General features: G+C 43.7%; 1 protein-coding gene across 13 annotated transcripts in view; it reads left to right on the top strand.

Annotated features, from left to right (window-relative positions):
* The window catches only part of rbm15 (RNA binding motif protein 15), a 143,203-nt gene that overhangs the window by 32,595 nt on the left and 84,479 nt on the right, over window positions 1–26,129 (top strand). For 8 of the 13 annotated variants that reach the window (XM_068057563.1, XM_068057564.1, XM_068057570.1 and 5 more), the window contains exons 2-6: window positions 4,257–4,338; window positions 11,207–11,304; window positions 13,647–13,770; window positions 20,633–20,712; window positions 21,171–21,202. The gene's annotated coding sequence lies outside the window, so the exon portion shown is untranslated. Of the gene's footprint in view, window positions 1–1,410; window positions 1,503–4,256; window positions 4,339–11,206; window positions 11,305–13,646; window positions 13,771–20,632; window positions 20,713–21,170; window positions 21,203–21,391; window positions 21,410–23,119; window positions 23,353–26,129 lie in introns of those variants that run through there. The other 5 variants (XM_068057561.1, XM_068057571.1, XR_010977521.1 and 2 more) reach the window with 5 other exon arrangements.

The raw sequence follows: 26,129 nt of genomic DNA, 5'->3' as shown, positions 1-26,129 counted from the left end.
GCAGTATTCCAAATGTGGCCGAACCAAAGTCCTAGACAACTGTAACATGACCTGCCAACTCTTGTACTCAATACCCCGTCCGATGAAGGAAAGCATGCCGTATGCCTTCTTGACCACTCTATTTACCTGCGTTGCCACCTTCAGGGAACAGTGGACCTGAACACCCAAATCTCTCTGGACATCAATTTTCCCCAGGACTTTTCCATTTACTGTATAGTTCACTCTTGAATTGGATCTTCCAAAATGCATCACCTCGCATTTGCCCTGATTGAACTCCATCTGCCATTTCTCTGCCCAACTCTCCAATCTATCTATATTCTGCTGTATTCTCTGACAGTCCCCTTCACTATCTGCTACTCCACCAATCTTAGTGTCGTCTGCAAACTTGCTAATCAGTCCACCTATAGTTTCCTCCAAATCATTAATATAATAAATCAAAGTTGAGATTCCGTTAATTGTGCTAGTTCAGGAAGGCTCTTTAAATTGCATTTATTTTCTGGGGTGCACAGGCACTAGGCGGCACATTTAAATGTTTTTGCATATCAAAAAAATCTTAATTTACTATGGAACTGACTGGTATGCACCAATGAAACTGTTAGTTATTTTCAGTGATTTTTAAATCAGGTTACTCACAGGTGGAGGGCTGGACATCCTTAGCAAAAATGCTTACTTTTGGTGATAAACCCATTTTCAGCTGAATTAATAAAATTGCATCAGGTACCATGATTAAACGTATCAAGGAATATTTTAAAATGGAAATTTAAAAAAATTATGTTCTATTACGTTGCCCATTTTTGCAGGTTCAGTGAAGATTGTACATTTGTGATTATGCAAATTAATTTTAGCAGAAACACCAACTGTAATCTATCAGCACAATTTAGACACAACCTCTCGACTGCACCCAAAGTGGATGCTCTAGCCTGTGGTTTTTTGAGGGATGTTCTTTCAATTTTATTGCTTCAAAACGAAACATAACTCTGTTTCTCTCTACACAGCTTTTAACGATTCTGGTCTGTGACCCTTCATCAGACCCAGTTCTAATCAGATCTGATAAGTATTTCCAGCACTTTCAGTTCTCATTTCAGAGTTCCAGCATCCACAGTATTTTGTTCTTATTGAAACATAAAAGCTGTTCAGGAACAATTTGGCTAATCTGGAAGAAAAAAAATAATTTTTGACGTATTTCATTCAGTGCTTACTATTTAACGAACGTTGGTTGTTTTCAACTTTTCACTTGTGATTGATCGCGCAAGAGCAATCATGAAGCCATTCCTACTGTAAAAAGCTGCTCCTATTTAGTTCCACACTCCCAGTAACTACACACTTGTCTTTACCATTTTTTTTATTCGTTCAGGGAATGTTGGTGTCGCTGGTAAGGCAAGCATTTATTGCCCATCCCAAATTGTGCTTGAGAAACTGAGAGGCTTACTAGGCCATTTTAGAGAGCATTTAAGAGTCAACCACATTGCTGCGGGTCTGGAGTCACATGCAGACCAGACCAGGTAAGGATGGCAGATTTCCTTCCCTAAAGGACATTAGCGAACCAGATGGGTTTTCAGAACAATCGACAATGGCAACCATGAAACCGTTAGACTACCTTTTTTAGTTCCAGATTTATTATTTGAATTCAAAGTTCACCATCTGCCATGGTGGGATTTGAACCCATGTTCCCGGAGCATTAGCCTGGGCCTCTGGATTACTAGTGCATTGACATTACTACTACGCCACTGCCTCCCATGGAATTGCCATTTATGATTCGTTTGTTCAGTTGTTCAGGGTTATAGTCTGACACATTTGTTTTGAAGCAGAAAGAGATGTGTTTATCCTAAATCTGTACACCCTGTGCTGATGCAGGCCTCTTCTTAGGATCAAACCTCACACTGAGGTCTTATCTAATGTACTGTGGTGGATCTTTATCAATCTGATGCAAGTAGTAGGTGTTACAAAGGTTTTATTTTTGTACTCAGAACTTAGAATTGTGTGTGTTTTAAAAAAAAAACTGAGAATAGGATTTTGCTCAGTGAAAGACACCTGCATAATAATTGGAATTCCTGCAATGTTTTGAAAGGAAGTTCAGAATAATAATTGAACTTTATGGGTGTTTTGAAAGGGAGTTTAACTTGTATATAGACAGGAAAGCCACCAATTTCAAGGAAACCACTGGGGTTTGACCTTTCTTCAGAGCAGCTTGAGTGACAAGGGGAGACGCTGTGTCTGGACATGCGAGCATGTTCAGGAAGCTTTTTTCACCTTGGACCTTTTAAAAAGCCTGTGAATTGGACGCAGGCCAGGCAGAATGACAGAATCGTTACAGTGCAGAAGGAGGCCATTCGGCTATTCGTGTTCGCACTGGCTCTCTGAAAAAGCAATTCCCTCCATTCCCTCACTTTCTCCCTGTAGCCCTGCACATTCTTCCTTTTCATATAACTCTCTAATTCCCTTTTGAATGCTTCAATTGAACCTGACTCCACCACGTTCTCAGACAGTACATTCCAGATCTTAACCACTCGCTGCATGAAAATGTTTTTCCTCATGTCACTTTTGCTTCTCTTAACAAATACTTTAAATCTGTGCCCTCTCGTTTTCAATCCTTTCATGAGTAGGAACAGTTTCTTTCTATTTACTCTGTCCAGACCCCTCATGATTTGAATGCCTCTATCAAATCACCTCTCGGCCTTCTCTTCTCCAAGGAAAACAGTCCTAACTTCACCAATCTATCTTCTTAACTGAAATTCCTCATCCCTGGAACCATTCTAGTGAATCTTTTTGTACTCCCTCCAATGCCCTCACGTTTTTCCTAAAGTGCGGTGCCCAGACTGGACGCAGTGCTCCAGCTGAGGCCGAACTAGTGTCTTATACAAGTTCAACATAACTTCCTTACTCTTGTACTCTATGCCCCTATTAATAAAGCCCTGGATACTGTATGATTTATTAACCGCGCTGTCAACCTGTCCTGCCACCTTCAATGATTTATGCACAGGTCCCTCTGCTGCTGCACCCCCTTTAGAATTGTTCCCTTTATTCTATATTGTCTATGTTCTTCCTACCAAAATGAATCACTTCACAGTTCTGTGCATTGAACTTCATCTGCCACCTGTCTGCCCATTTCACTAACTTGTCTATGTCCTTTTGAAGTTCTACACTATCCTCCTCACAGTTCACAATGCTTCCAAGTTTTGTATCATCTGCAAACTTTGAAATTGTGCCCTGTACACCAAGGTCTAGGTCATTAATATATATCAGGAAAAGCAAGGGTCCCAAACATTGATCCCTGGGGAACTCCACTACAAATGTTCCGCCCGCCCGAAAAACATCCATTACCTACTACTCTTTTTTTCCTGTCACTCAGCCAATTTCGTGTCCATGTTGCTACCGTCCTTTTTATTCCATGGGCTACAGGTTTGCTCACAAGTCTGTTGTGTGGCACTGTATCAAATGACTTTTGAAACTCCATGTACACCACATCAACAGCATTTCCCTCATCAACCCTCTCTGTTACCACCTCAAAAAAACTCCAGCAATTTAGTTAAACATGATTTTCCCTTAAGAAATCCATACTGGCTTTCCTTAATTAACTCCCATTTGTCCATGTGACTATTGATTTTGTCCCAAATTATTTATTCTAGAATTTTTCCCACCACCAAAGTTAAACTGACTGGCCTGTAATTGCTGGGCTTATCTTTACACCCTTTTTTGAACAAGGGTGTAAAATTTGCAATTCTCCAGTCCTCTGGCACCACCCCCCGAGTCTATGGTGACTGAAAAATTATGGCCACTGCCTCTGCGATTTCTACCCTCACTTCACTCAGTATCCAGCATCTCATCTGGTCCTGGTGTTTTATCCACTTTAAGTACAGACAGCCTATCTAATACTTCCTCTTGATCAATTTTAAACCCCTCTAGTGTCTGATTTACCTTCTCTTTCAACATTGCATCTTCTTCCTTGGTGAAGACAGATGCAAAGTATTCATTTAATACCTCAGCTATGCCCTCTGCCTCCATGTGCAAATCCCCTTTCTGGTCCCTAATTGGCCCCACACCTCCTTTTATCACCCTTTTACTAATAAATGCCTATCGAAACCTTTGGGATTTCCTTTAATGCTAGCTGCCAGTCTCTTTTCGTGCTCTCTCTTTGTTTCTCTTATTTGCTTTTTCACTTCCCCTCTGGACCTTCTATATTCAGCCTGGTTTTCAATAGTATTTTCTGCCAGGCATCTGTCATAAGCACGCTTTTTCTTCTTTATCTTCATCTCTAGGCATTTGAAATCTTTGTTTGACCTGCTTGGAGCAAGAGAGAAAGACCCAGAAAAGTGTTACCTCTCTCTGTAAAGGAATAAGGTATGTATAGATTTATTTCGTTAGTAGTTGAGACCTATTATTTCTTTTCTAATAAATAGTTGATGTTATTGTTGTTTAAAGAAACCTGGTTTGGTGTGTTTTTTTCTGGGGGAAAGATACAGTGTTTAATTTGGCTATTCTTCGGTAGGTGGGAAACTTTATTTGATATGCTATGACCTGTGGAGTAGTGGGACTGAATTAACAGTGCATTACTCCCGCTTTGGTCATAACATAGGAAGTAGTTGTAAATTTGCAGATGGCTTGAAACTCTGTGGGTAGATAACAAGAAGAAAGGAGCTTGATTCCATGGCATTTCCCCTCTCCTCCCTATCTCAAACCTCTTCTAACCCACTGAGATCTCTGTGTTCCTCCAATTCTAGCCTCCTGTACAACCCTAATTTTCATTGCTCCACCTTTGGCAGCCATGCCTTCAGCTGTCTAGACTTAAGCTCTGGAATTCCATCTCTAAATCTCTCCATCTCTTCACCCCTCTCTCCTCCTTTAAGATGCTCCTGAAAAACCACCTCATTGACCAAACTTTTGGTCACCTCTCCGAATATTTCCTTATGTGACTTAATGGGAAATTTTGTTAATGCTCCTATGAAGCGCTTTGGGATGTTTTACTATATTACATGTAAATGCAAGATGATGTTATCTTCAGTGAAACTTGGGTAGGAAAACAGCAATGAATTTTACTATAGATCAGTATTGGGAGACTGGTGAGATTGGGTGAGGCTTAACCCCACAGAGATAAATTAAATGTTTTCCCTCAGTTCAATACACGAACCAAATCTCTGCTAACTGGATTGACTACTTAAAGGATCGATAGCTCTTCAGATTCTTTCAGCTTGTTCTTAAACACGGTCTTTGGTGTGTTTCTGTGCAATTATTCTTGAGGCTCTGTTTTTCCCCTTCATGAATAAGGATACAGTGAAGCAAAGCTGAAGATCTCTGGAGTCTTTTTTTTTTGTTTTCAGGCAGACTGGTAAAATTTAACTTGTTAGTCTACAACAGCTGTTCTTAAAAAAAAAAGGGTTGCTGCCACTTTAAAATATGTCTCAGATGATGGGAATTCTGTGTTTGCCACACAGGGGTTGAGGATAGTGATGTTAACAGTACTGTTTGAGTTTGAAGGCAGTCCTTTAAAGAAAGGGATTGATAGATGCTTATACATGACTCTAGAATGGAATGAGCTTCATGGGCTGATTGGACTTTGGCTTTATGTTTGCTAAAGACGGTCGTCTTGTACTTGTTTTCCCTGCACCAGCCCCTCCCGCCCCACACATTTTCTATTGTCTGCATTTCTCTTTCTTTTGTGTTGGTTGTCAGCCTCTTACATAAGAAATAGGAGCACGAATAGACCATACGGCTGGTTGAGCCTGCCCCACCATTTAATACGGTCATGGCTGATCTTCAGCTTCAACTCCGCTTTCCCACCCGCTCCTTATATCCCTTGATTCCCTGAGAGACCAAAATTGTGTCCATCTCAGACTTTAGGTTTCAGCTGTGGCTCAGTCTCTGAGTCACAAGATTCCAGATTCAAATACCACTCCAGGGCTTGAGCACAAAAATCAAGGCTGCCACTCAAGTGCAGTACTGAGGGAGTGCTGCACTGTCGGAGGTGCTGTCTTTCAGATGAGATGTGCTGCACAGTTGGAGCTGCTGTCTTTCGACGCCATAGCATACAAGGCTAGGGGCCAAGTGCTGGAAAATGGGATTCGAGTAGTTAGGTGCTTGATGGCCAGCATGGACACGATGCGCTGAAGGGCCTGTTTCTGTGCTGTGTAACTCTAAGACTCTAAACCGAGGCCCCATCTGGCTGCTCAAGTGGATGTAAAAGATATTCTGACGCTATTTTGAAGAAGAATTGGGGAGTTATCCCTGGTGTCCTGGCCAATATTTATCCCTCAAAAACAGATCATCTGGTCATTATCATATTGGTTTTTTTAAATTTGTTTTGTGGGATGTGGTGTTGCTGACTAGGCCAGCATTTATTGCCTATCCCTAAATGCCCTTGAACTGAGTGGCTTGCTAGGCCATTTCAGAGGACATTTAAGAGTCAACCACATTGCTGTGGGTCTGGAGCCACATGTAGGCCAGACCAGGAAAGGACGATAGATTTCCTTCTCTAAAGGACATTTGTGAACCAGATGGGTTTTTACAACAATCGACAATAGTTTCATGGTCACCATTAGACTAACTGTTTGTGGGAGTTTGCTGTGCGTGTACTGGCTGCCACATTTCCTGCATTACAGCAGTGACTACAATTCAAAAACATAAAGTACTTCACTGGTTGTAAAGTGCTTTGAGATGTCTGACGGTCGTGGAAGGCAGTATATAAATACTTCTATCTTTCTTTAAATATATTCAATGATGGAGCATCCCCAACCCTCTGGGGTAGAGAATTTCAAAGAATTGCAAATCTTTGAGTGAAGAAATTTCTCATCTCAGTCTGAAATGATCAGCCCCTCATCCTGAGACTCTGTCCCTATGTTCGAGATTTGCCAGCCAGGGGAAACAACCTCTCTGTCTACCCTGTCAAGCCCCTTCAGAATCTTGTATGTTCCAATCTTGTGCTGTATTTATCTCTCTCCCTTTTTTGTCTCTGTATGGCAGTTGGAGTCTTGTCCTTGAGACTCTTTCCAATAATTTAGAACATAAGTATTTTTAGGAAAATGTTATTTGGCTGGACGAGCTATGTATTTTCCAATAAACAATTCTGTTGTCTTACAATATCCTTCTGTCGCTTTCTGCTCCAGAAACTCAGAACTGTCTCTTGTAATACTTTTTATTGTTCACTTCAATGTTCCTCCTGGTTAATGTTTTCAACAATTCTATTGGTTGCACCAAATCATCACCATGGACAAATTGAGCCTTTTCTATATCGAGAATAGTTGAATATCATTGCTTTCGGCAATAAAATTACCCTGTAAAAAGTGCTGATGTCAGCTCTTTGAATCAGACCGAATACTAATGCCTACGTGATCAAAGGCTGTTTTATAACGAAACAAGTGTTACAGAATTAAGCTTATTTTGACAAATCTAATAAGTGAAGTAATGGCTTTTGTTTCCCAGAGCATAGTAGGCAATACATAGCTCCAATGCTGATTAAATGCCTTACCCTTTTAAATCGGAGAGTTTTTCCCCTCGGTTCCTTAATAAATTCTTTAGCAGTATTACTGCAGTAATAAATGCTTATGTGAAATTGCTTGTGTTCTTTTAGAACATTGTAAATTGGAACTTGCTAGCTATTCCATTTAAGAAATGCTCTCATATTTTAATGCTTGTTTTACTATGGGTCCTAAAGGTAAGATCAAGAGTTGGAGTCCATACTGGAATGCTCACTGAATTGGTCAGCCAGCATAACTATGCTTACTATAAACCTGTATGCATTCACACGTTCACTAATCCAGTTGCTCTCTCCCAAAGGCAATGGCCCATTGCTAAACTGGAGGCGTGACTGCAGGTGTGTACCTTCCATTAGAACCTGTAGTGAGGGAAATTGGTGGCGCTGGAAATAGTTTCGCCCATTCTCTCTCTTTCTTTCTGCCTAGCCCACATGAATGTTCTTGTTAGCAATAACATCATCCTGCTACTAAGGTATTGAAGATGACCAGACCCCCGTGTATTTGCTTTCAAATGAAGCCCAGGATATTATTAACCACAAGTAGTGTGGGTCCTGAGCCATGCCTTCCTGGACAGGTGTGGAAAGGAGGCAGGAATCTTTCTTGAATATGACAAGTCGTGTTTTAATTTTGTAGATAGCAACAGCCTTCAGGACCTTGTCCAAGTGTTATTTTTCCACTGGGTGTTTGTGATTGAATCCAGACGTGATAAACATAGAAACATAGAAAATAGGAGCAGGAGTAGGCTATTCGGCCCTTCGGACCTGCTCCGCCATTCAAAAAAGATCATGGCTGATCGTCTAATTCAGTACCCTGTTCCCACTTTCTCCCCATATCCCTTGATCCCTTTGGCATTAAGAAACATATCTATCTCCTTCTTGAATATATTTAATGACTTGGCCTCCACTGCCTTCTGAGGTAGAGAATTCCACAGTTTCACCACCCTCTGAGTAAGTGAAGAAATTTCTCCTCATCTTTGTTCTAAATGGCATATCCCGTATCCTGAGACTGTGACTCCTGGTTCTGGACTCCCCAGCCATTGGGAACATCCTCCCTGCATCTAGCCTGTCTAGTCCTGTTAGAATTTTATAGGTTTCTATGAGATCCCCTCTCATTCTTCTAAACTCTAGTGAACATAGGCCTAGTCGACCCATTCTCTCCTCATAAGTCAATCCTGCCATCCCAGGAATCAGCCTAGTAAATCTTCTTTGCACTCCCTCCAAGGCAAGAACATCCTTCCTCAGGTAAAGAGACCAAAACTGCACACAATACTCCAGATGTGGTCTCACCAAGGCCCTGTACAACTGCAGTAAGACATCCTTGCTCCTGTACTCAAATCCTCTTGCAATAAAGGCCAACATACCATTCGCCTTCCTAACTGCTTGCTGCACCTGAATGCTTGCTTTCAGTGACTGGTATACAAGGACTTCCAGGTCTCATTGCACCTCCCCCTTTCCCAGTCGATCACCATTCAGATAATCTGCCTTTCTGTTTTTATAACCAAATTGGATAACCTCACATTTATCCAAATTATACTGCATCTGCCATGCATTTACCCACTCACCCAACTTGTCCAAATCACATTGGAGCCTCTTTGCATCCTCCTCACAGCACACTTTCCCCCCAGCTTTGTGTCGTCTGCAAACTTGGAAATGTTGCATTTAGTTCCCTCACCCAAGTCATTAATATATATTGTGAATAGCTGGGGCCCAAGCACTGATCCCTGAGGTACCCCACTAGTCACTGCCCGCCAATTCTGTCAACCAATTCTCAATCCATGCCAGTATATTACCCCCAATCCCATGTGTTTTAATTTTGCACGCTAACCTCTTATGTGGGACTTTATCAAAAGCCTTCTGAAAATCCAAATACGCCACATCCACTGGTTCTCCCTTATCTATTCTACTAGTTACATCCTCAAAAAAACTTCAGTAGATTTGTTGAGCATGACTTCCCTTTTGTAAACCCATGCTGACTTTGCTCAATCCTATTTATGCTTTCGAGGTGTACTGCTATTACATCATTTATAATAGACTCTTATACACAATTCAACAACATTGCAGAATAGTGCTGGGGAGCTTTTGTTGTTTCCTGTTGTTCGTGTCTCTATTTATTTGTCTCCCATTCCCACATGTACCTGCTTAGCCCTGAGGCCCAACACGATGTCGCCTCTGCCCTTCACCATCGCACCTAATTTGCCACAGACTACTCATCAAACGTACTGCTCCTTGTACCTCATGGGCTTTCTTAACCCCATGCAAGATGTCATAGAGTCATAGAGTTATACAGCACAGAAACGGGCCCTTCGGCCATCGTGTCCGTGTCGGCCATCAAACACCTATCTATTCCAATTCCATTTTCCAGCACTTGGCCCGTAGCCTTGTATGCTATGACATTTCAAGTGCTCATCTAGATACTTCTTAAATGTTGTGAGGGTTTCTGATGACTTGGAGTAATTATTTTTTTAATTCTCAGAGCAACATACAGCAAAATTGAGCACGAATCTCTTATATTTTTCACAACCCTCAGAATGGAAAAGTGCCTGGCCTTTTTCTGGGTGCCTTAAGCACAGCTGAAGTCAGCAACTATGCAAAGGCAGGAGGGACTTGATCGGTATCCCATCATGAATGAGGCCCCAACAAATGCTAAATAAACTGAATATTTAATGAGGATCTTATGGAAAGTTTTGGATTCAGTAATCCTGCTCAAGTTCATTTATCACATCAGCCGAAAAATGCAAATTAATGGCTACTTGAGTCATCGTCATTTACAGCACAGAAGGAGGCCATTCAAGTCCATGCCGGTTAAAGTATGAGTAGGTTAAGGGATAACAAGCTAGAAGTCCTAAGACTGCTATTATGTAAGAAATAAGTATCTAAATTTGGGTGTGTTGATGTGTCTATTTTTGAAATTATGCTCTGCATTTTTTTTAAATGGAGAGTTCGGTACTAACCTGATTCTAGATCGTGTTACATTAGGAGTATTAGATTTGGAAAATAGTGTGGAGACTTGGTAGGAGTGTAGCAATGGTAATAATCTGGCCTGGGGCTCCATTTATGATCGGCTATCCCATCATCCATGGCCTTTTACAGTCCTGTGTTTGTCTCCTTTCACTGAATGCCCATTTCTAGCATGTTGGCAGAGAAAGAAAGACTTGCATTTTTGTAGTGCCTTTCACAACCACAGGATGCCCCAAAGCACTTTATAACCAATGAGGTAGTTTTGAAGGGTCGTCACTGTTGTAATGTAGTTATTGTGGCAGAAAATTTGCATACGGCAAGCAGTCCCACAAACAGAAATGTGTTAATGACCAGATAAGCTGTTGCGATGATGTTTGAGGGATCAATATTAGCCTGGACACCAAGAATACCTGCCATGCTCTTCTAATAGTGCCATGGGATCTTTTACATCTGCCTGAAAGAGCAAATGGGACCTCAACTTGATGTCTCATCCAAAAGGCAGCACCTCCACCAGTGCAGCACTGCCCCCCCCCCCCACCCCCCCTCCTCTCTATGGTGCCCCCCCCCCCTCCTCTCTATGGCGCCCTCCCCCCTTTTCTGTGAATATGTAGATATGGCTGGCTACTGCCATTCAGAATTCTAGATGAGGGATTGCTCATTGTGTGGTTAACAGTAAAGAGCACATGCTGTTAACAGGTTCTGTAATACAAACTTAACGATTATGGAAGGTGTTCTGACAATGGATTGCGACTGAAACATTAATCTGTCTTTTCTGTCTTTTAGATATTGATGGACCTGCCACGTCTTTCCAGCATTGGCGGAATTTATTATGGATTTGGAGAAATTGTCTACATTTGCACACTGAGCACAAAATCACAACTGTGGGTTTTACTCATGTGAATTTTCATGAAGTCTTAACCTCCTGAAGTTTCTGATAAGTAAAATGTGTCTGTCTTTCCAATTTCTAACCAAAATAATTATATCGTCATGAGATTAGTTATTTTTTGACAACTAATTGTATATCCATTATGTTGGGTATTAAAGCAAAAATTAATGTATTAACATATAGGAACATAGGAATTGCTGGATTAAAAAGTACCAAGGTCCATCTGGTTCTCCTTCTACCATCCTGTAGTCACATGATACAGTGATAATGGAGTTGTTGACTACAGCAATCAATCTCTATAAATTAGTCTACAACAGACTCCGATATTAGGTGAGGAAGGCCCCCATTGGTGGAGCGCTTTGGGAACTGTAGGTCCAAAGTCACCTGTTCCTCCCAAACACTCTACGCTCCACAGATCATATCTCAAATTACTCATATACTGGATCCCAAAATGTTCTTTTCTGAAAGAAATCACTCTAATTTGCATTTGAATGAAATATGTTCTACCAACAGTTAGAAATAATTCACCGCAGAGATTCATTGATCACAGGAATTTGTATTTTATCAGAATATAGATATGGAGAAAGGCACAAAAAATGGGCTTTTCCCCACTGCAACAGTTAAGAAAGGTTTTCAAAATTATGAATAGTTTGAGAAGAGACACCATAAAAGATTGTTTCCACTGGTTGGCAAATTAATAACGAAGCAACACAGACTCCAGATTTATCAAAGAGTGAATGGGGAAGTTAGAATTTTTTCACACTTTAGAAGAGAGAATGCTTTTTCACAAGGGGGTTATTAAGGCAGAGACGATAGCATCTATTAAAAGGGAATATGATGTTTACTTAAAAGAACATAAAGTGACAGATAGCTTCAGTTGTTGGGCTAGCACTGGTAGAGGCACAATGGATAAAAAGCCTCCACCTGTCCTGTAATTTTTGTGATTCTCTACCATAACCAGTTTTTTTTTATATTCCTTCATGGGATGTGAGCGTCACTGGCAAGGCTAGCATTTATTGCCCATCCCTAATAGACCTTGAGAAGGTGGTGGTGAGTGCCTTCTTGAACCGCTGCTGTCCATGTGGTGTAGGTACACCCACAGTGCTGTTAGGAAGAGAGCTCCAGTATTTTGACCCAGGGACAGTGAAGGAACAGCGATATATTTACAAGTCAGGGTAGTGTGTAAATTCGACGTGAACTTGCTGGTGGTGGTATTACATGCATCTTTTTCTTCTAGGTGGTAGATGTTGTGGGTTTGGAAGTTGCTGTCAAAGGAGGCTTGGCAGGTTGCTGCAGTGCATCTTGAAGGTGGTAAACACTGCAGCCACTGTGCACGAGTTGGTGGAGGGAATGAATGATTAAGGTGTTGGATGGGTGCCAATCAGGCGGCTGCTTTGTCCTGGATGATGTTGAGTTTCTTGAGTGTTGCAGCTGCACTCATCCAGGAAATTCCATCACACTCCTAACTAATGCCTTGTGGATGGTGGACAGGCTTTGGGGAGTCAGGAGGTGAGTTACTCACCGCAGGATTCCCAGCTTCTGACCTGCTGTTGTAGCCACAATGTGGCTGGTCCAGTTAAGTTTCTGGTCAATGGTAACCCCCTGAAGATGTTGCTGATATGGGGGATTCAGCAATGGTAATGCCGTTGAATGTCAAGGGAAGATGGTTAGATTCTCTCTTGTTAGAGATGGTCATTGCTTGCCACTTGTGTGGCACGAATGTTACTTGCCACTTAGCAGCCCAAGCCTGACTGTTGACCAGGTCTTGCTGCTTGTGGACACGGACTGCTTCAGTATCTGAGGAGTCACATATGGTACTGAGCTGATCTTGTGGAGGGAAGGTCATTGATAAAGCAGCTGAAGATGGTTGGGCCTAGGCTGACGGTTCCTGGTGATCACTTTGTGATCTCAGCGTTACTGCTGTGGGAAGATGTGAGGCTGAACTTGGGCAGTCAGCAGCAGGTGGAAGGGAGATTGGAGGGAGTGATATCTGTGATTGCTGGTGTGCAAATCTGAAGACTCCCACTGGGTAGTAGGAGGAGGTGCTGTTCTGAGATTGTGGTCAAACTGCATGTTGAAACTAAGGAAAAGGAGCTTCACTCTACATTTAAAATGTGCGTACCTGATGTGGGAGTGTTGATTATTGATGCTGTGAGTCAATAGAAGAGAGTGTTTCATTCTTTATCATCTCACGCTTTAATGAGCCCAAAGTTACTTCCTCCCAAAATAAGGGGCACGTTTTTTGAACACAATATCAGAATTCCTAATAATACAGATTTTAGAATCGTTTAAAAGAAATAAAGGTGCACATACATTCTTCTGTTCTTGTTCTTACAGATGCTTTCATTCTGTACTGATCTGTGGAAGGTGCAGGGAGTTACATTATTGGTGGGTTTCTATCTGTCAGATGGTCCCACCCCATGCATGAAATGAAATTTTGAGGAAACGGCTCGAGATATGGGTGTGTATTGGCTGCTGTGTAGCTTTCAAACCCTTGGCTATAATAATATGATTGCCTGTGCTCTTATCTGTTTGCTGCACTTCCGCTGGTAAGTGACACTTCCATCCTTCACTGTTCTTTCCAGCTGCTTTAAAGTTCATGCCAACATCCCAGTATTCATTTTCATTCTCATTTTGCCCCTCTGCCTCTGTGTGTCTCTCTCTTTCTGACTCTGTGCGAGTCTCTGCGTGTGTCTCCATGCCTCTGTCTCTCTGTGTCTCTCACTCTCTGTCTCTCTCTCTGCCCCTTCCTCTGCCGCTCCCCCCTCCTTCTACCGCTCCTGCCCCTCCCTCTGTCTCTCTGTCGCTCTCTCTCACCTTTATCCCCCTCCCCATAACCCTCCCGTTTTTTAACTTTGAACTAATTGCAACAACAACTTCATTTAGCACCTTTGGCAGAGCGTCCGAAGGCGCTCCACAGATATAATAATAAAAAAAAGTACAATCAAGGGTCGCCAAAGAAGTTACTTTAAGGAGGGCCTTAAAGAAGGAAGTGGAGTGCTGCAGGGAGGAAATTCCATAGCATGAGAGCTAGGTGATTGAAGGCACAGCCACCAGTGATAGAGTGAAGCAAGTGAGGGAGACATGAGTCCAGAATCCAAGGAGAGAGTTAAGAGGAGAGGGAGAGTTGTAGGGCTGGCAGAGGTGATGGAGATGGGGAGTGGGGTCGAGGCCTCAAAGCACTGTAACACAAATTGAGAATTTTTAAATTTAGAGGTGCTACATGACTATGAAGGTATCTGCCTGTCTCTGATCACTGTTCAGCACCAGGCTGCTCCATGTGTAAGCCCACAATTTAACCCCATGTAATGCCTACTGCAGTTGAAAATCCTGCTGATGCTCCCTGTCGAGACTCACCTGTGTCAGGGAGTTGTAGAGTTATACAGCACAGAAACAGGCCCTTTGGCCCATTGTGTGTGTGCCGGCCATCCAGCACCCAACTATTCTAATCCCATATTCCTGCATTTGGCACATAGCCTTGTATGCTATGGCGTTTCAAGTGCTCATCTAAATACTTCTTAAATGTTGTGAGGGTTCCTGCCTCCACTACCTCTTCAGGCAGTGTGTTCCAGATTCCAACCACCCTCTGGGTGAAAAAACTTTTCCTCAAATCCCCCCAAAACCTCTTGCCCCTTACCCTAAATCTATGCCCCCTGGTTCTTGACCCCTCCGCTAAGGGAAAAAGTTTCTTCCTATCTAACGTATCAATTCCCCTCATAATCTTGTACATCTCGATCATGTTCCCCCTCTGCCTTCTCTGCTCCAAGGAAAACAACCCTAGCCTTTCCAGTCTCTCTTCATAGCTGAAATGCTACGGCCCAGGCAACATCCTGGTGAATCTCCTCTGCATCCTCTCCAGTGCAATCACATCCTTCCTATAGTGTGGTGACCAGAATTGTACACAGTAATCCAGCTGTGGCCTAACTAGCGTTTTTTACATCTCCATCATAACCTCCTGCTCTTATATTCTATGCCTCGGTTAATAAAGGCAAGTATTCCATATGCCTTCCTAACCACCTTATCTACCTGTGCTGCTGCCTTCAGTGATCTATGGACAAATACACCAAGGTCAAAGAACAAAGAACAGTACAGCACAGGAACAGGCCATTCGGCCCTCCAAGCCTGTGCCGATCTTGATGCCTGCCTAAACTAAAACCTTCTGCACTTCCGGGGACCGTATCCCTCTGTTCCCATCCTATTCATGTATTTGTCAAGATCCCTCTTAAACGTTGCTATCGTACCTGCTTCCACCACCTCCCCCGGCAGCAAGTCTGACCCTCTGTACTTCCTAGGGTCCTACCATCCATTGTATATTCCCTTGCCTTGTTAGTCCCCCCCAAAATGCATTACATCACACTTTTCAGGATTAAATTCCATTTGCCACTGCTTTGCCCATCTTCCCAGCCCATCTATATCTCCCTGTATTCTAAGAATTTTCTCCTCCCTATTTACAACACCACCAATTTTCGTGTCATCTGCGAACTTACTGATCATACCTCCTATATTGAGGCCTAAATCATTAATGTGCAGTACAAATAGCAAGGGTCCCAGCACTGATCCCTGTGGTACACCACTGGTCACAGGCTTCCAATTGCAAAAGCCCTCGAACATCACCCTCTGCCTCCTGCTGCTAAGCCAATTTTGGATCCAATTTGCCAAATTGCCCTGGATCCCATGGGCTGTTACCTTCTAACCAATCTCCCATGCGGGACCTTATCAAAAGCCTTACTGAAATCCATGTATACTGCATCTACTGCTTTACCCTAATCGACACATTTAGTCCCCTCCTCGAAAAATTCAATCAAGTTAGTTAGACACGATCTCACCTTGACAAAGCCATGCTGACTATCCCTGATTAATCCCTGCCTCTCCAAGTAGGGATTAATTCTGTCCCTCAGAATTTTTTCCAATATTTTCCCAACCACTGATAGACTCATTGGCCTGTAATTACCTGATTTATCCCTACTACCCTTCTTGAATAATGGTACCACATTTGCTGTCCTCCAGTACCTCTCCTGTGGCCAGAGAGGATTTGAAAATTTGTGTCAAAGCCCCTACTATCTCCTCCCTTGCCTCACATAACAGCCTGGGATACATCTCATCTGGGCCTGGGGATTTATCCACTTTTAAGCCCGCTCAAACAGCTAATACTTCCTCCCTTTCAATGCTAATTTGTTCAAGTATATCACAATCCCCCTCCTTGATCTCTACACCTACATCGTCCTCCTTCATAGTGAACACCGATGAAAAGTAATCATTTAAAACCTCACCTATGTCCTCCGGCTCCACACACAGATTGCCACGTTGGTCCCTAATGGGCCCTAGCCTTTCCCTGGTTATCCTCTTACCCTTAATATACTTATAAAACGCCTTGGGATTTTCCTTTATCTTGCCCGCCAGTGTTTTTTCATGTCCCCTCTTTGCTCTCCTAATTACTTTTTTAAGTGCCACCCTACACTTTCTATACTCCTCTAGTGCCTCCTCTGTTTTCAGCACTAGGGATCTGCCATAAGCTTCCTATTTTTTTTCCTGATCCAATCCTCTATATCCCTTGACATCCAGGGTTCCCTGGGCCTGTTAGTCCTACCCTTCACCTTAACGGGTACAGGTTGGCTCTGAACTCTCACAATTTCCTCTTTGAATTACTCCCACTGATTTGATGTCGACTTTCCTACAAGTAGCTGCTCCCAGTCCACTTTGGCCAGATCTTGTTTTATCATTGAGATCGGCCTTCCCCTAATTCAGTACCTTTATTTTCGGTCCATCTTTGTCCTTTTCCATAACTACCGTAAATCTTAGAGTTATGGTCACTATCCCTGAAATGCTCCCCCACTGACACTTCTACCACTTGACTGGCTTCATTCCCTAGGATTAGGTCTAGTACCGCCCTTCTCTTGTAGGACTTTCTACATACTGGCTCAAAAAGCTCTCCTATATGCATTTTAAGAATTCCGCCCTTTTTAAGCCTTTTGCACTAATACTATCCCAGTTAATATTGGGGAAGTTGACATCCCCTACTATTATTACCGTATTATTTTTACACCTCTCTCCTACATATCTGCTCCTCTATCTCTTCCTGACTGTTTGGAGGCCTGCAGTACACACCGAGCCAAGCGATTGCCCCGTTTTAGTTTTTAAGTTCTACCCAAATGGCCTCATTTGAGGAACCTTCTAAGATGTCATTCCTCCTTACTGCACTAACTGACTCCTTGATTAACAGTGCAATTCCACCTACTCTTTTATCCCCTCTGCTGTCGGGCCTGAAGATTCTATACCCTGGAATATTGAGCTGCCAGTCCTGCCCTTCCCTCAACCATGACTCTGTGATAGCAATAATATCATAATCCCATGTGCTAATCAATGCCCTCAATTCATCTGCCTTACTAGTAAGACTCCTTGCATTGAAATAGATGCAATCCAACCTTGCATTTTTCCCTTGTGCCTTACCAGGTCTCTCTTTGCTTGGCCTTCCAGGCAGACTTACTTTCTGTTCTATATTACCCCCTACTGTATCTCCAATCATTGTCCCATCCCCCTGCCAAATTAGTTTAAACACCCCACCCCCCCCCCGTCCCCCCCCAACAGCACTAGCAAATCACCCAGCAAGCTTGTCCCATTCCAGTTCAGGTGCAACCCATCCAACTGTACAGGTCCCACCTTTGCCAGAAACAGACCCAGTGATCCAGCCCTCCCCCCTGCACCATCTGCTCTATCCTCCTATTTCTAAACTCACTAACACGTGGCACCGGGAGTAATCCAGAGATTACAATTTAGAGGTCCTGCTTTTTAATCTGCCACCTAGCTCCCTAAATTCTTGTTGCAGGACCTCATCCCTTTTTCTGCCTATGTTGTTGGTACCAATGTGTACCATGAGCTCTGGCTGCTCACCCTCCCCCTTCAGAATGTGCTGCAGCTGCTCCGTGACATCCTTGACCCTAGCACCAGGGTGTCAAAATACCATCCTGGAGTCACGTTTGCAGCCACAGAAACTCCTATCTGTACCCTTTACAATAGAATCCCCTATCACTATAGCTCTCCCACTCCTTTTTCTCCCCTGCTGTGCAGCAGAGCCATCCTTGGTGCCATGGACCTGGCTGTTGCTGCTTTCCCCTGGGACGCCATCCCCCTCCCCCAACAGTTTCCAAAGCGGTGTATCTGTTTGAGAAGGGATGGCCACAGGGGACTCCTGTACTACCTGCCTGTGCCTACTACTCCGCCAGGTGGTTACCCATCCCTTTTCTGCCTGTGCTGCCATTACCTGCGGTGTGACCACCTCTGTAAGCGTGTTGTCCATGATCTCAGCATCACGGATGCTCACAGTGCATCCACCTGCAGCTCTAGCTCTGTAATGCAGGTAGTCAATAGCTGCAGATGGATACACATCCTGCACACATGGTCGTCAGGGACACTGGAAGCATCCCTGATTTCCCACATAGCGCAGGAGGAACATACCATGGGGCTGAGCTCTCCTGCCATGACTTATCTTTAAATTAATTTAGTTACTCCCTTTAAAAAATACTAAGTACTCTAGGGGTCTTGTTCCCAGTTAAGTAGTACTCCTCACCTTATCACTTGAGGCTTTTTAAAAAAATTTCCCCTTTTTAAGCAATTTAAATGCACTACCAGCTGTTACTCACCCAACCAATCACCTTACAGAATTCCCGTGATGTCATAGAGTCATAGAGTCGTACAGCATAGGAACAGGCCCTTCGGCCCACCGCGTCCATGCCGACCATAATGTAGAGCTATACTAATCCCACCTGCCTGCATTAATTCCATATCCCTCTATGCCTTGCTCATTCAAGTACCTGTCCAGATGCCTCTTAAATGTCGCTACTGTTCCTGCCTCCACCACCTCCTCAGGCAGCTCATTCCAGATACCCACTATTCTTTGTGTGAAAAATGTACCCCTTTGATCCCCTTTAAACCTCCTTCCTCTCACCTTAACTCTATGCCCTCTAGTTCTGGTCACCCCTACCATGGGAAACAGACTCTGGCTATCTACCCTATCTATGCCTCTCATAATTTTATACACCTCGATCATGTCCCTTCTCGGCCTCCTTCGCTCCAGGGAAAACAGACCCAGCCTATCCAATCTCTCTTTATAACTCAAGCCCTCCAAACCAGGCAACATCCTTGTGAATCTTTTCTGCACCCTCTAGCTTAATCACATTTTTTCCTGTAGTGCGGCGACCAGAACTGCACACAGTATTCCAAATGCGGCCTAACCACCCTGTCTACCTGTGTTGCCACTTTCAGGGAACTATGTACTTGCACCCCAAGGTTTCTCTGCTCAAGAACACTCCCCAGGGCCCTGCCATTCACTGTATATGTCCTGCCCTGGTTTAACTTCCCAAATGCACCACTTCACACTTGTCTGCATTAAATTCCATTTGCCACTCCCTTGCCCACTTTCCCAGTTGATCTATATCCTGCTGTAACCTTAGACAACCTGCTTCACTGTCCGCTATACCACCAATTTTGGTGTCATCTGCAAACTTACTAATCGTGTCCCCTACATTCACATCCAAGTCATTAATATATATGACAAACATCAGAGGGCCCAGCACCGATCCCTGCGGCACACCACTGGTCACCGGCCTCCAATCTGAAAAACAACCCTCCACTACCACCCTCTGCCTCCTATCACCAAGCCAATTTTGTATCCAATTGGCTAGCTCACCCTGGATCCCATGTGTTCGAACCTTCTGGACCAGCCTACCATGCGGGACCTTGTCAAAGGCCTTGTTAAAGTCCATGTAGACAACGTCCATCACCCTGCCCTCGTCAGTCCTCTTGGTCACCTCCTTGAAAAACTCAATCAGTTTCGTGAGACATGATTTCCCATGCACAAAGCCATGCTGACTATCTCTAATCAGACCATGCCTTTCCAGATGCATATAAATCCTGTCTCTCAGAATCCCTTCCAATAACTTTCCCACCACTGACGTAAGGCTCACCGGCCTGTAGTTCCCTGGCTTATTCCTGCTGCCCTTCTTAAATAAAGGCACAACATTAGCTATCCTCCAGTCTTCCAGTACCTCACCCGTGGCTAACCATGATACAAAAATCTCTTCCAGGGCCCCAGGAATCTCCTCCCTTGCTTCTCATAGCATCCTAGGATACACCTGGTCAGGCCCTGGGGATTTATCCATCTTAATGTGCTTCAAAACCTCCAACACCTCCTCCTCTGTAATGTTGATATGCTCCAGGATATTGGTGTTCCCTCCCTTGAACTCCTTAGCTTCCATGACCTTCTCCATGGTAAATATGGACTAAATATGCCACTAAGTTTTTTTTTTCTCCCTCTTTTCATGTCTCAGCGCGCTCAGAGACACAGGGAGCGTGCCGCCACTCCGGCTCAGGTTCTACGCAGGTCCGCCAGCCGCCGCTCCGTTCCCAGGTAAGTGAAAGAGGGCCTGGATCCCCGCTCTTTATTTCCAGTCACCGCTCTGGATCAGGTTCAACGCAGGTCCGCCAGCCGCCGCTTCGCTACTGGAGAACTAGCCGTACCACTAAGAAACTAGTTTCACGAAGAGCTGTGGAAAAAATTGTAAAACAGTAAATCCCACGCTTATGCGCTGAGGTGCTGATAGACATGGTATAAAAACAGAAAGTCCTGGAAGTACTAGGCAGAACTGATGAAAGGTCTCAGACCTGAAACATTAACTGTATTTCTCTGTCCACAGATGCTGCTATTTCCAGCACTTCCTGTTTTTATTTCAGATTTTATTCCAGCATCTGCAGTGTTTTGCTTTTATTCTGATATACCTGATGTAAATTTCCTTTTTTTTTTTAAGCCAACATTTTATGGTTTGTAGAATGGATTTCCTCTAATGCCTGTCACTTTGTAATTTACAGGTCCCTTATTGTTTCATTGTAATCTCATTCAGGTAAGGAGAGTTGCTGCTGTATTTGTTAATGGATACTTTACACCAGATGCAAGTGTTTCTCCTTCTCTGCATGAAGTACCATCAATAATAATTGGTTTAATGTTCACAAAACACTTCAAGCTGTCAATAACTGATACAGGAGGTTCATTCTCCAATCTCACTTACATAATCTGTTTCATTGAACTTTAGGAACAGGAACCAATCGTGAAATGAGCAAGAAAAATCAGAAGATTTCTTGTTACTTAGAAAATAAGAATCGAAATGGGGTGGAGGAGAAAAGGGATCTGGGAGTACATATGCACAAATCGCTAAAAGTAGCGATCGAGGTTAACAAGGCTATAAAAAAAAGAGCCAACCAAGCCATAGGGTTTATTTGTACAGGGATAAATTTGAAAAGTAAAGACATTATGGTCAAGTTGTATCGAATCTTGATGAGACTACACCTGGGGTTCTGTGTGCAATTCTGGTCGCCATGCTATAGAAGAGATGGAGAGGCGCTGGAGAGGGTGCAAAAAAAATTACAAGGATGATGCAGAAATATGCAGGTATGCCTATCAGGAGAGGATGAACAGGCTGGGTCCCTTTTATTTTCTTGAATGAGAAGGCTGAGTGGTGACCTCATGGAGTCATTTACAGCATAAAAGGAGACCATTTGGCCCATCAAGTCCATGCCGGCTCTCTGCGGAGCAGTCCAGTCAGTCCCACTTCCCCACTCAATCCCCGTAGCCCTGCAGATTTATTTCCTTCAAGTGCCCATCCAGTTTCCTTTTGAAATCATTGATTGTCTCCGCTTCTACCACTCTTCTGGGCAGCGAGTTCGAGGTCATTACTACTGGCTGCATAAAAAAAAATTCTTCCTCACATTCCCCTGCATCTCTTGCCCAAAGCCTTCAATCTGTGTTCCCTCGTCCTAATAGAGGTCTTTAAAATTATGAAAGGTTTTGATGGAGCAGACATGGAGAGAGTGTTTCCACTTATGCGGAAGAGGAAAAGTAGAGGCCATTAATATAAGATAGACACCAAGAAATTAAATATGGAATTCAGAAGAAACTTCTGAGTGGTGAGAATAGGGAATCGCTACCACTGGGAGTGTTTGAAACGAATTGTATAGTTGCATTTAAGGGGAGGCTAGATAAGCATTTGAGGGAGAAAGGAATAGAGGGTTCTGGCAATAGTTAGATGAGGTAAATCAGAAAGATGCTCGAGTGGAGCATAAACACCAGCATGGACTGGTTGGACCGGATGGCTTGTTTCTGTACTGTGTATCCTATGTAAGGTACCTGCTTGGCTTTACTTGCGCACTCACCTCTGAGTCAAAAGGCTGAGAGTTCAAGTTTTGCTGGTTACTGTGTTGGTTTTCTAACTTCTCATACACCAGTGAGAAGAACATTTAAGAAATTAATTTTTGAGGTGATCGAGGCATGGATTAGAGTAGAAAGAACTTGTATTTGTGTGTCTGACCTGTCCAAAAATGCTTCACATGGAGTGAATTTCCTTGACTGTGGTATCAGCAAATCAGGTAGTCATTTTGCACATGGTAAATTCCCCAAGTGGCAATGAGGTGAATGACCAGGTAATCTTTGCAGAATGACACATTTGACAGTGAAACATTCCTCATTACTGTTCTGAGCTTGATTTGAACACACAGCTCTATGACTTAGAGTTGTGTGCTAACAAACTGAGCTAAACCGACAGTTGTAGATGGGGGCTTGAGTGGGCAGTGTTTCAGAGGTGGAAAAATCCACATTTGGAGCTGGAGCTGATTGGGATTGATAGCTCTGCCCAGAATTAGATAAATACTGAGGTTATACTCCATTAGATTTAGTCCTGATGAGAAGCCTTGGACATCGATGCAGTCCAGACCAGAGGTGTTTATATACTGACGGGAATAAAAAAAGAATGGCTTTGGTTTTGCAGATGTTGAATTGGAAGAAACTTTGACTCTTCCAGGACTTGATCAGCAGACAGAAGAAGGGAGCAGGAATGGAGCTCTGGGAGCAAAAGCACCATCCATACAGGTCTGGGAGAAAAACATTTCAAGAGATGTGCTGAGTACCTTAGGACAGATCAGTGCAACCAAAGCTGCTTTTCTATTCTATAGCTGTTAGCTCCTGTAGCCCAGATGTCCCACAGTCATTCACCACATGAAGGTAAATTGCTGGATTTAGTTGGATCAATGTCAGAATCGGACTTGTTTTTCTTCTGTTATGGTACTAGTTGATTGTCATGACATGACGACAATGCACATGCAATGGCTGCTGTACATTTCCTTTATCCCTTAGGCACAGATTTGCAGTGGCCAGTCGCACAGGTTAAAGGTACATCTAGAAGAACAGGGCTCTTGATAGCTCTACTGGACACAGTCCATAGTATAAATACAACTATGTTGAAGAGGAAACAAGCTTCAGTCCCTTTCTGAGCTTGGCTCATGCTGTTGACAATTTACTAGAGCATCAGAAACGAGACTTTAGAGACTTTAACAGGGAGTGCTGAGAGTTGAGCTCATTCTTGAGTAACTATGATATGTTCATGGACTTTGGAGACAAATGACAGGGGATAAAGATTGAGGGTATATCTTTTTTTGAGGAGACAGATGACTGGTTTTGAAAAAGGTGAGGATGATGCTGGAAGATGGGAAAAGGATGACGGTGATAGCAAACATGCATGTTACCAAGAGGGAAAGCTAAGTTGCCAGGCTCTGAAAGATTGGGTAGCAGCTAGTGAAAGCAATGGGTTTGGTGTGGAATGGTAAGGAAGCTACAGTGTGTTGAGGCTTGGTTTGGAGGAAGGGAGCCGGGAGAGTGGATAGCCTCAGTATTTGAAACTTCAGTATATGATTTCTTCACATTTAGAAATGTCAGAAATGAGGATGGAGGAGTGAGGAAGAAGGTGGATGAAGCAGTGGTTGTTTAGAGGAGGGGTTTGGGGTTCTCCATCAATCAGATTATGCTGGAATAAACAGGCTTTGGCTGCATACAAGGAGTTTGTCAGGCCAAATCTGACAGCCAAGCCACTGTACATTGCAGTCCACGCAAGTGGCCGTTCTATGTGTATAACAAACGGTCAGGAGCTGGGAAATGGCTGGTGAGATCTGATAGGCATGACGGAATCAGTTATGGACTAGGTTGACCAAGGCATGGCTGTAAGTCGGAAAGGGCAGTAGTTTTTTAGATTAGAGTCATAGAGTCGTACAGCATAGAATCAGGCCCTTCGGCCCACCGCGTCCATGCCGACCATAATGGCTATCTATACTAATCCCACCTGCCTGCATTAATTCCATATCCCTCTATACCTTGCTCATTCAAGTACCTATCCAGATGCCTCTTAAATGTTGCTACTGTTCTTGCCTCCACCACCTGCTCTGGCAGTTCATTCCAGATACCCACTATTCTTTGTGTGAAAAATTTACCCCTTTGTTCCCCTTTAAACCTCCTTCCTCTCACCTTAACTCTATGCCCTCTAGTTCTGGTCACCCCTACCATGGGAAACAGTCTCTGGCTATCTACCCTATCTATGCCTCTCATAATTTTATATACCTCTATCATGTCCCTTCTCGGCCTCCTTCGCTCCAGGGAAAACAGACGCAGCCTATCCAATCTCTCTTTATAACTCAAGCCCTCCAAACCAGGCAACATCCTTGTGAATCTTTTCTGCACCCTCTCTAGCTTAATCACATCCTTCCTGTAGTGTGGCGACCAGAACTGCACACAGTACTCCAAATGCGGCCTAACCAACGTTGTGTACAATCGTAACATGACGTCCCAACTCTTGTACTCAATGCGTCGGCCGATGAAGGCAAGCATGCCATACGCCTACTTCACCACCCTGTCTACCTGTGTTGCCACTTTCAGGGAACTATGTACTTGCACCCCAAGGTCTTTCTGCTCAACAACACTCCCCAGGGCCCTGCCATTCACTGTAAATGTCCTGCCCTGGTTTTCTTTTGGGCCTCCTTATCTCGAGAGACAATGGATACGCGCCTGGAGGTGGTCAGTGGTTTGTGAAGCAGCGCCTGGAGTGGCTATAAAGGCCAATTCTGGAGTGACAGGCTCTTCCACAGGTGCTGCAGAGAAATTTGTTTGTTGGGGCTGTTGCACAGTTGGCTCTCCCCTTGCGCCTCTGTCTTTTTTCCTGCCAACTACTAAGTCTCTTCGACTCGCCACAATTTAGCCCTGTCTTTATGGCTGCCCGCCAGCTCTGGCGAATGCTGGCAACTGACTCCCACGACTTGTGATCAATGTCACACGATTTCATGTCGCGTTTGCAGACGTCTTTATAACGGAGACATGGACGGCCGGTGGGTCTGATACCAGTGGCGAGCTCGCTGTACAATGTGTCTTTGGGGATCCTGCCATCTTCCATGCGGCTCACATGGCCAAGCCATCTCAAGCGCCGCTGACTCAGTAGTGTGTATAAGCTGGGGATGTTGGCCGCTTCAAGGACTTCTGTGTTGGAGATATAGTCCTGCCACCTGATGCCAAGTATTCTCCGAAGGTTTAACTTCCCAAAATGCATCATTTCACACTTGTCTGCATTAAATTCCATTTGCCAATCTCTTGCCCACTTTCCCAGTTTATCTATATCCTGTTGTAACCTTAGACAACCTTCTTCACTGTCCACAATACCACCAATTTTGGTGTCATCTGCAAATTTACTAATCATGCCCACCGACATTCACATCCAAGTCATTAATATATATGTCAAACAACAGAGGGCCCAGCACCGATTCCTGCGGCACACCACTGGTCACTGGCCTCCAATCTGAAAAACAACCCTCCACTACCACCCTTTGCCTCCTATCACCAGGCTAATTTTGTATCCAATTTGTTAGCTCACCCTGGATCCCATGTGTTCGAACCTTCCGGATCAGCCTACCATGTGGGACCTTATCAAAGGTCTTGCTAAAGTCCATGTAGACAACGTCCAT

This window comes from Heterodontus francisci, chromosome 25 (assembly GCF_036365525.1).
Source record: "Heterodontus francisci isolate sHetFra1 chromosome 25, sHetFra1.hap1, whole genome shotgun sequence".
Classification (NCBI taxonomy): Eukaryota; Metazoa; Chordata; class Chondrichthyes; order Heterodontiformes; family Heterodontidae; genus Heterodontus; species Heterodontus francisci.
Note: the sequence above shows the minus strand (reverse complement) of the source record. Positions and strands in the feature narration are given on the sequence as shown.